We start from the raw sequence: 9,969 nt of genomic DNA, 5'->3' as shown, positions 1-9,969 counted from the left end.
CTTATAAAGATGAGTGTTCGAGAAGCTTGGTTGCATGTACGTAAATACTTTAGATAAGGTGATGGGTATAATACCTAACTTCACAAAGAAATATCCTACAAACCCTTTTTGTGTTAGATGATAGATATGTTTTTTCTCTCTCACTATTTTGCACTGTATATAACCCGTTTTGACCATAGTATGTGTAAAGGCCAAAAACGCCTATGACCATACTTGCTGTTTGTGTTGAATTGTCAAACATAAAACTATTCAATCTTATTTTTTTCTATTGAATGTTTATCCTAACAAGTAGAATAAATATTATCAGGCTTCAAAACGTTTGGTCGAGCATGTTTGGTTGTCAATGGGACATCAACATTACAAATTTTGAAAAAATATTTTGGGATTTTTTTGTCTTTTTGGGTCCAAAATGTGGATTATAATTGGTCAGTGAAGAAAACAACAGTTTGGACATGAAGTTCAAGGTGTCCTTAAAAAAGGGACCCAACTTGGCCATTGTGAACAATTTTTTCTTTGAAATAAAAAGGCAACATCAAATGCATGCAAATTCGGCCAAAATAGGCTTAGGTGTTAAAGGGTTAATTACGATTAATTTTTAAGCTGTGATTAACTCGATTAAAAAATTTAATAGTTTCACAGCCTTAATCTAAATAAATAAAAGACACAGAATTATTTCTGTATTTATCTTTGCAGATTAAATGTGTGTTGAAAATGTTTTTGTTTGTTAATAACATGGTCACCACCTAACACTTTGATTGCTACAACCATTGCATTGAATAAGGCGCAAATGATTTTTTTTCCCATACATAAACAGTGAAATTTTGTAAAATTCAATTCGGGGTGGAAAATGAAGATAATTATGATGACATTTCTATAATAGTGCATAGCGGGGAAGGGTTAGCTGCAGATTTAGACTGTGGAGTCCAGAAAAAAAAAGAAATTTGGTGTCTTCAAACAGGTAGGACATATTTTGTAGCCATAATATTATTTGTTGTTGCCGTTGAGCTTCCGCCGTGCAGAGCTCTGTTGGTTATTCCTGTGCAATTTATTTTAGTGTTGTTAAAAGGGAGTGTTTAACTGAGGCTTATTGGACCTTTTAGTTTTCAAATGTGTTTGTGTGTTATTGTGCTGTCTAGCTGGGGGAATTTGGATTATAATACACGGGCACAATTATTTCCAATATCAGAACTCTTGGTGAGATAGAACGCTGTCTTTGTAATAGCCTAGTACTATCACATAAACACTTCGGCATGCGCCTCGTAAGGAGAAAAACATGCAAGCATGATAAATTTTGACCGAAACGGCCTATTTTTGGATGGGGAAAAACTAAAACATTCTCAGCACCCCCTGCTGTGAGTGACTTCCAGCGCCCGGACCAGCCCCCGCCGTTGAAAATCTCTTGACTCAGCTTCAAACTTCAAACCGCCCTTGTTTATTTTTATTCATATATATATATATTTTTTTAATTCAGTCAGCTACATTTAAATGTACAGTTTTTATTTTATCCTGATATTCAGAGGTGGGTATTGTGTTTATTGTTCGGACGTCTCATTGGTGAAACAGCCATTGTCGGCATCTCTGGAAAAAATAAAGCCAATATGTAGAATAATGAGGAAAAATGTAATGACTAGTGTTTTCCGAAATTTCCAGGTTCGCGGTGAATCAGTAACAGGCACACTTTTGCTCAATAGACGATGTTTATTGATTACAAAATGCAGAATAAATTAGATTTATTGATCACAATCCCACAAAAGCAAGCAAACAGATATCAAAAACAAGCAAACAAATGGTAACGTGATGCTAGATTTGAGTTTGTCAATCTCAGAATCCCCGCGTTACGTTACAGCACAAATAGTTGTCCCTTAGGAATGAAAATCGCTTACCGTGACAAACGAGTGGGGAGCCAACAACACTCCAGTAAAGCGGCAAAGGGACAAAGGCCAGGGGATCCGTACGTGACCCGCTGGTAGACCTCACGGGTCGCCCGGAATGTCCAGTTTTGTAAGGACGCACCCTTCGGAGGCGGAGAGGCCAATTTCCACCCCCGAGCGGCGCGGCCCCGTCCAATCACAAACATTCAAGCTACTTTTGGTTCAGCCCCCTTGAAAAAGGGCTTTTCACATGGGACAAATGAGCTGCGCTGCAACAGATGCCAACAAGTGGTAAATATTTTGGGTGCAAAACAAGTTATCTCTATGGGACCCAGGCATATAACTATGGGACCCAGGCGTGTCCAAACATGTTATCTTGTGAGATTCTCAAGCGTGTCTCCTAACTATTGGAACAAGGGGAAAAACAATAGAAGTTGTTACAATCCATGTCACAGAATCAATCATACATTACAAAAGCATAATGTAATATTTTCCCCAATCAACTAGTTTCACTCAAACTCACGAAGTAAGAGTGGTGTTGCTTCATCACAAACCTACTCAAGTAAAGTACTGCATGGTTAAACCACTCTAAGTATTACATTTTTCTCAAAAAGTTACTCAAGTAAATGTAACAGAGTAAATGTGACGCGTTACTACCTACCTCTGCTGATATAATGTGGTATAGTTATTAACCATTTTTATTTTAATGTTAACACATTAGCAGCCAATTTACTAGGGATGGGACAATACAACTCATGATATGGTTTGCCTCAATATGGCAGGGTCACGATATGATACAGTAGACAGGAGAGCTTGAAGTCACTCACAGCAGGGGGTGCTAAGGATCTTTTTTTAGTTTTTCCCATCCACAAACAGCCGTTTCGGTCCAAATTTGTCATGATCCCGCATTACCAGACGTGCACAATGGCAGTACACACGCGTGCTGGATAGTTTACGTACTACTACTAGGCTACTACAAAGATGGCGTGTATTTCACCTACAGTGTGTGTTGGGACTTTTTGTATTGGAAATAAAAGCACCCGTGGACAGTGATCCCTTGCTACTTTGCGCTTCAAACTTTGCGCCCACAGTCCATTGTGGATTTTTTTCCCATTAACAAAATAAACGTATAAATGCAGTATTTTATAGAGCTTTCCCGATCAGATCACGTAGTCTCTCACTCTCGCTCCTGCCGCTTTTGTTGTTCAGGCAGTGCACTGGAGTTGCTTATTAAAGTTAACGATGATTGACAGATTTTAAGGTTTGATCTTGCTAGAGACGTTGAGAAGCTGCAACTTAAAAGCACCGCATACGTCTATCATCATTTAACTTGTTAAAGAGTTGTGTGGCAACTCACTGTGTGTAAGTGAGCAGCTTGAGCGGATTTGAGTGGACTCACTCAAGGAAGCATTCAATAAAGACATAGCATTTTCTACTTTATTCTTGTTTAAAATTAATTCGGTGGGACGGTAACATGTTCATAACATAATTATTACATTTGAAGTGCTTAAAAACAATTTATTATTATTCATATACAGGGTGATTCAAAAAGAATGTGCCAAAATCATCAGACATTTTGTCATTTTAAACTCATTGAAATAGACTGAATTAATAATTAATACATAATTTAATAAGAATGTGAATAAGAATTAAAAGTCTTTTTAACAAGTAAGTAGTTGTAACAAATAAATGTCATGTAGGCTTGATGATGTTAATTTTTTTTTTTTTTTATAATATACTTTAATGGTTTGGGCACGTTCTTTTTGCTGCAGCACCCTCAGCATCCCACTTCCAGCGTCACTGACAGTAATGTTCAAGTAACGCATTACAATTCCTCCATTACATTTATTTGAGAAAAATTTCCTTCTATGAGTAGTTTTACCAAGTCATACTTTTTACTTTTACTTGAGTAGATTCGTGAAGAAGAAACGCTACTTTTACGCCGCTACTTTAGTCGTTACATTTTCCCTCTTTATTCTATATCAGATTTTCCTTTTTTTTTTTTTTTTTGCCAGTGACGCGAACACTGGCTCTACCAGTTTCATCAAAGAGACGTCACAACAATTATGTATCAAATTACTCCATTATACTAATCACTCTCAAGGTTGCGGTTCTATGATCATGCCGGCCTGTTCAATCACGTGGCGTCTTTAAAGTAGAGCTGAAACGATTACTCGAATAATTCGAGTAACTCGATATTAAAAATGGATCGAGGAATTTTCTCCACCTGAAGGAATTGTTTAATTTTGCCAGCTTTAAGCATGACGTTTCGCCCAGAATGCTTTTAATGCAGAACAACGCGCTGACATCACGAGCGTACAAGAAGAGGACAGAGGCGGCAGATGTATTTGATTTCAACCATGCTTGAAAATAGATGTAACGACAAAGAGGCCGACGAAAGCAAAGAGAAAGGCACCAAGGAAAAGCAGAAAATGTCAAAATTGTGGAAGCATTTTGAGCTGAAGACTACAGCCTGAGTTATGCTCTCGCGTTGCGGTGACGGCCCAGCGACCACGGCATCATTCGACATTCGATGGTTCTCCGGCCAGGTGACGCGTTGCTCTTTAATTCACCGCCAAGCCGCTAGAGGGGTGTGGCGTTATGTTTATACGGTTTTGGGACAGTTTAACGGAGAAACAATAAATAAACAATGCAAGATGGAACGCTTGAATGTGGATCTTCAGCTCATCAACATGAATAAATGTTGATCATACAAATGTTTAGGCGCAGGCGACGCAGAAGACGGTTTCGAGGCGGTCTGTCCAACTTAAGATGCCGCATAGAGAGTTCTAGTCTCAGGTGGAAACCAGCTATCTGTGGTGGCTAGCTTCAAACTGGCATCGAGCACTGCGTCCAGCGTTTTGTCCGAGGTCTGCACAGCCCTCCGGCCCGATTTGTTTGCTGTGTCCTACAACCAGCCAGTGGGAAGCCATAGCAGATTTCTGGCGTCTATGGAACTTCCCAAACTACGTTGGAAGCCTTGATGTTAACGTTATCATAAAAGCACCGAGGCACTTGTAACCCAGTACAGAAATTATAAAGCCATTTTATTTTGAAAGTGCAATTATTTAATTATTTATAAAAGGAAATAGTTGTTGTTGTTTTACGCTTGACTTCCTCCTGTGAGTTCACATGTGAGGATAATAGTATTTTAATTGGTCCGATTAACATGATCCCGCCCTCTCGAGACATCGAAGGTTCTTTATTTTACGTTCTTTTCCGCTTGGATGCCTAAGAGGAAGGACGTAGTGAACTTCCTCAGCGCTTGGAGCCAATAAGTCGGCCTTCTAGAAATAAAGTAATTGACTCAACGCTGAAATAAGGCCGTTTGAACAAATGATAAGAAGGAAATTACATTTCCTCGGTGAGTGTTGACAAAATGAAGGAAAATAGTGCATACATTCATCATTGCTAATTTGATGCTAATTTGAAAATATTATTTTGAACTTATAGTGTATGTGAACCGGAGGATTGGAGCCTGCATCCACCCAAGTTCACATTAAAAGAAAAACTTCGTCTTGGTGAGTTGTTTTGTTCTCGCCAAGTTGGCTAAATGCTAGGCGCGAAGCTAGTGAAATGCTAATCGCGACGATAACACGAAGCTAGCGAAATGCTAATGCTAAGCTAGCGCGACTCCAACGTTAGCAATGAGTGAAAAACAGTTCAGATTCAATGAAAAATTGATTGTTGTGTTATGTTATAGACCCTACCCACGTGACGTTTTTAACATGGCTAGCGCAAGACATAGTGTTGTCAATGACTTGTGTTGATGTGTTTTTGGTCATTTAAAAGTGATTTTACCACGGATTGGAACATATTGTCGGCTCTCCCGTTTGCCTTTTGTCTTGTTGTGGAGACGACTTCCGACGGGCAAGAGTGACGTTGCTCGTTAAGAACACGTCACGCAAATAATCGAATCTGATTGCATGGATGATTTCGTTCGGCTCGAGAGGCCGTTAAGGAGGTGGGGCCCAGACTATTCTCTTAGTGTTTGAAAAATACAGCGAGAACAGTCTGGATGTGCCAGGCAAGCTGGAAACATGACTCGACAGCGAGATATGATCCTTTAAGTTTCATAATAGGAAATATGCTTTCTTCACTAGAGGGCACTCTTGCTCTTTGGACGAATCATACTTCATTTTTGTAGATTTTTTTTTCTTGACGGCAGTCAATTTTTTTTTTTTTTTTGCGTTTGTTTGGCTCAGGAGTCTCTCATTACAGTCTCATTAGCTGCTAATGACGAAATATATTGTCGTATGACCAATCCATGTTTTCATATTATTTTCCAATTCCATTCAAAGACTTTAACTTGATAATAAAGAGCAATTCCAGAAGGATTGATACAACTAATTGGCAGAAAGGATTGAATTGGAGCCTAATCTTACAGTGGAGGGAATTGAAATAATAGAAATGAAGTGTAACAATAAACATATATGTCCAATATGCATCAGAAGTAACAGAATTGTTAAAAGAGGAACGTTTTTTTTTATACTCTAAAACTAAGAATATAAACTGGAGAAAAGCTTGGCATTTAGCACATAAATACTGTATTTCCAATCAAGCAAAGGAGGTATATATATATATATTTTTTTTTTTTTTACACAAGATATACTGCATTCAACAAAATTTTCTCTTGCTAAATTACTTGATATTACTGACTTCCACTGGTAAAATTTGGTACTGCAGAGCTGGGGGGGGGGGGGGGGGGTTACGTTAAATTTGTCAGCATGCTTTAATGTTCAATCCACACGGCACGCAAAATGAATACTGTGAGCCTTTCAAAGACGCTTTTGTCCATCCAGCGTATTCACCAGTTTGTGTCTCCCATTCTGGTAGATGGCATCCGTGGGCAACAGTTTTTCTTTTCTTACGAGCTGGTTCATCCATATTTTTATCACGTTTGTATCAACTTTGTCGACTGCGAGTCATAAAATGGTGGCAAAAGTGCAAGTGCAGTCACGTGTTTGGAAGAAGCAGACACTCAACGCAACAATTCTCGCGGGCAAACGGCTACAGACTAGCTCGGCGCATTGTCTCGTTGCTGAAATGGTGTCAAAATCAGAAGGGAGAAAAAAAAACGTAATGCACGAAAAACGTAAAGATTCTGAACGTACAGCGTACATATTTAAAAATCAGTGCTCACCTGTACAAATTACACCGAAACCGTACAACTTGACAGGTATGAAAATAATTAAATAGTGAGCAACTGCTTCAGGCTGCCATCTAGAGGACTAAATGGTGAAATGCCGGATCTTGATTCCAGAATTGGAGAATATTTTTTTAAAGTGATCCTCTGATTTAAATACATGTAGGCTCTAATAAACCACAATTGTTCTCTTGTACTAAAATATGTTGTTAGAAACACATAAAATGTTAAATCAATGGCAATAATTTATAATATTTAGTCCATATTTTGACCGTTAGTTGGCGCCATGGTTTGCGGGCTCGCAGTGATGACGTAATGTGTAGCGTGTTCAACAATTGCTTATTGCTGCCTAAACTCGCGAAGTAAAATGCCACGATGTGCTGCTTTTGGATGCAATTTGCAGTCAAATGGAAAAAAGGGGAGTGAAGTGAGTGGTCAAGGTGGAATTATTATTTTTAGTGAATAAATGTGCATAAGTGGAAGCTTCTCCCCCTTTTTGGTCCCTGTATGCATGTATACTACCCACCACGCGTTACAACTGGCGCCCGAACATTTTTCCTGGATCCTCAGTCAAGTAAGGGTCCCATCGCATCTGCAATAATGGTTTTGGATCTGTCCATTAATTTTTATCCGTCAGTCCCACAGCGGCTTTTCGGATCAGTCTATTTTGTGGAATCGGCAGCCTAATCGCGGCTGCGATATTGCAATGGGATCGGTCTTATTCCTGGATCTTTGAGTGAGTTAAAAACGCGGATTTGGATTAGTATTGCTATCTTTTTTGTTGACTATTCTTCGTGGGAGTTTTCCCCAAATCATACTAAATAATTAAAGCACTATGGCATGCTACAGTGACGACAGTGACTCTGACGTGGACCTTACAACAATGTTGGAGTTCGTCAGGGAACGCGTGTTTGCGTACTGCTGAGCTCCCGAGTGAAGAGTGGTCAAGGTGGAAATATTATTTTTTGTGAATAAATGTGCATAAGTGGAAGCTTCTCCCGTTTCTGGTACTTTTATACACGTATCCTAGATACCACGCGTTACAATGTACAAGACCTGGATTACACAGGGTGTGCTCTTTGGCCTGTACTGTATGTAAAGCACACGACAGCTCTTGATGCTAACAATCTACATAATTATATTGGGAAAACGTTTGAAAATGCAATATGCTTACCTTGAATATCTGCTAATAAAACCGGACAGCATACACTCTCGCTCCCAACCGGACTTCCCAACAGGACTCTCTCGCATCACCAGTTTTGCCCAACTTTTGTCTTATCAGGTATTTGCTGCACGCATTTTTCCCTGAAACTCGTCTTGTGAACGACCAACAGTACTGTCCTGCTCTTCACTTTTCAGATCTGGTTCAAATAGGAAGGGTAGAACTGACGACATGTTGGGAAAGCTAACGAGTGACAAGCTGGAATTTCGGCATTCGGGGCCAACTGCAACGTAACAAGAATGGTGACCTATCACTTAAAATAATTTTACAAACTTTATTAAAACAAAAACATTAAGAGGGGTTTTAATATCAAATTATTATAACTCATACTAACATTTATATTTTAAGAATTACTTGTCTTAAAAATAGAGGATTCCTTTAAACTAAAACAGTATCTTGACTTATTTACCTCAGTTAGTTCGCCTCAGCAGTAACATAACAGCTAGCTAAACAGCAAAAAGGAGCTAACATAAATACAGATCTGCAACCCTGTTGTGCCTATTGTTATAATATGAATTATTTTTATTGACTAGCATTACTCATTATTCATTTTGGGGACATTCTTGGATCACGTCCTTTTCAGTAAGCCTAAATCAACTGGAAGTGACCCGTGAACGCCCTAAAATCAACAGGAAATGTTCTGTAAATGCCCTAAAAGGAAAAGCAAGTGACCGAAAGTCAACAATGAAATGTTGATTTTTGAGTCACTTCCTATTCGTTCGGGGACATTCTTGCATCACTTCCTTTTACAGTATCCCAAAATCAACAGGAAGTTACCCGTAAATGGCCTAAAAGCAAAAGGAAATGACTGAAAATCAACAGAGAAACGTTTACACATTTAGTATATACAAGACGCTTGGAAGAGGAGGCGACATATGAACATAGAATGTAGAACTTCCATTAGTACAGTTGATTACTGAGAAAAAAGTCAATGTGATGAAACCTGATGATCATATTCGGGCCAAATAACGAAACATAAAAAAGGACTACAAGATTGAAGTTGTACCGTTTTGCTGTTAATTTTTTTTTTTTTTTAAATGCCTTCGTGTTCAAAACTTTTCTTCCCCTGAAAAATTGAGATAGGACAATTTTGAAAATTGGCCTGAGTGTTTTCCGCCATATATATATATATATATATATATATATATATATATATATATATATATATATATATATATATATTAGGGCTGTCAAAATTATCGCGTTAACGGGCGGTAATTAATTTTTTAAATTAATCACGTTAAAATGTTTGACGCAATTGAAGCACATTTCCCGCTCAGACAGTATTCTGCCTTTTGGTAAGTTTTACAGCAAGGCTTTATGTGCTGTCTAACAGCGAACTCTTGTGGTCGCTTTGCGACATGGGTTATTGTTTTCTTGCCAGTTCAATATGGCTGCACGACATCTCGGGCGGACGCCTACGTTGTAATGTTGTGCTTATATGATCCTTGGACAAGATTTGTCCGTAAGTATGGTTGTTGTAAAGAAAGTACATATTAGTAAGCGAAATGTTATATTTTTTGTATGAGACGCTTTTTGTTTATGTTTAGTGAACCTGTATAGTGTGCTAAGCTAATGTTGTTGCTAATGCAATGCTTGTGTACTTTTTTTGGTAGTTTTACGACGGTCTAAAGAGGACAATGGTTTGAGGCCATTTTATTAATAAATCAGTTGAAAAAGGAAGAAGTCTGATTATTAAGGCGTCGTTCACTAGCTGTCTAGCTTTGGAA

The sequence above is a fragment of the Corythoichthys intestinalis genome, chromosome 13 (genome assembly GCF_030265065.1).
Source record: "Corythoichthys intestinalis isolate RoL2023-P3 chromosome 13, ASM3026506v1, whole genome shotgun sequence".
In the NCBI taxonomy this organism is placed as follows: domain Eukaryota; kingdom Metazoa; phylum Chordata; class Actinopteri; order Syngnathiformes; family Syngnathidae; genus Corythoichthys; species Corythoichthys intestinalis.
Note: the sequence above shows the minus strand (reverse complement) of the source record.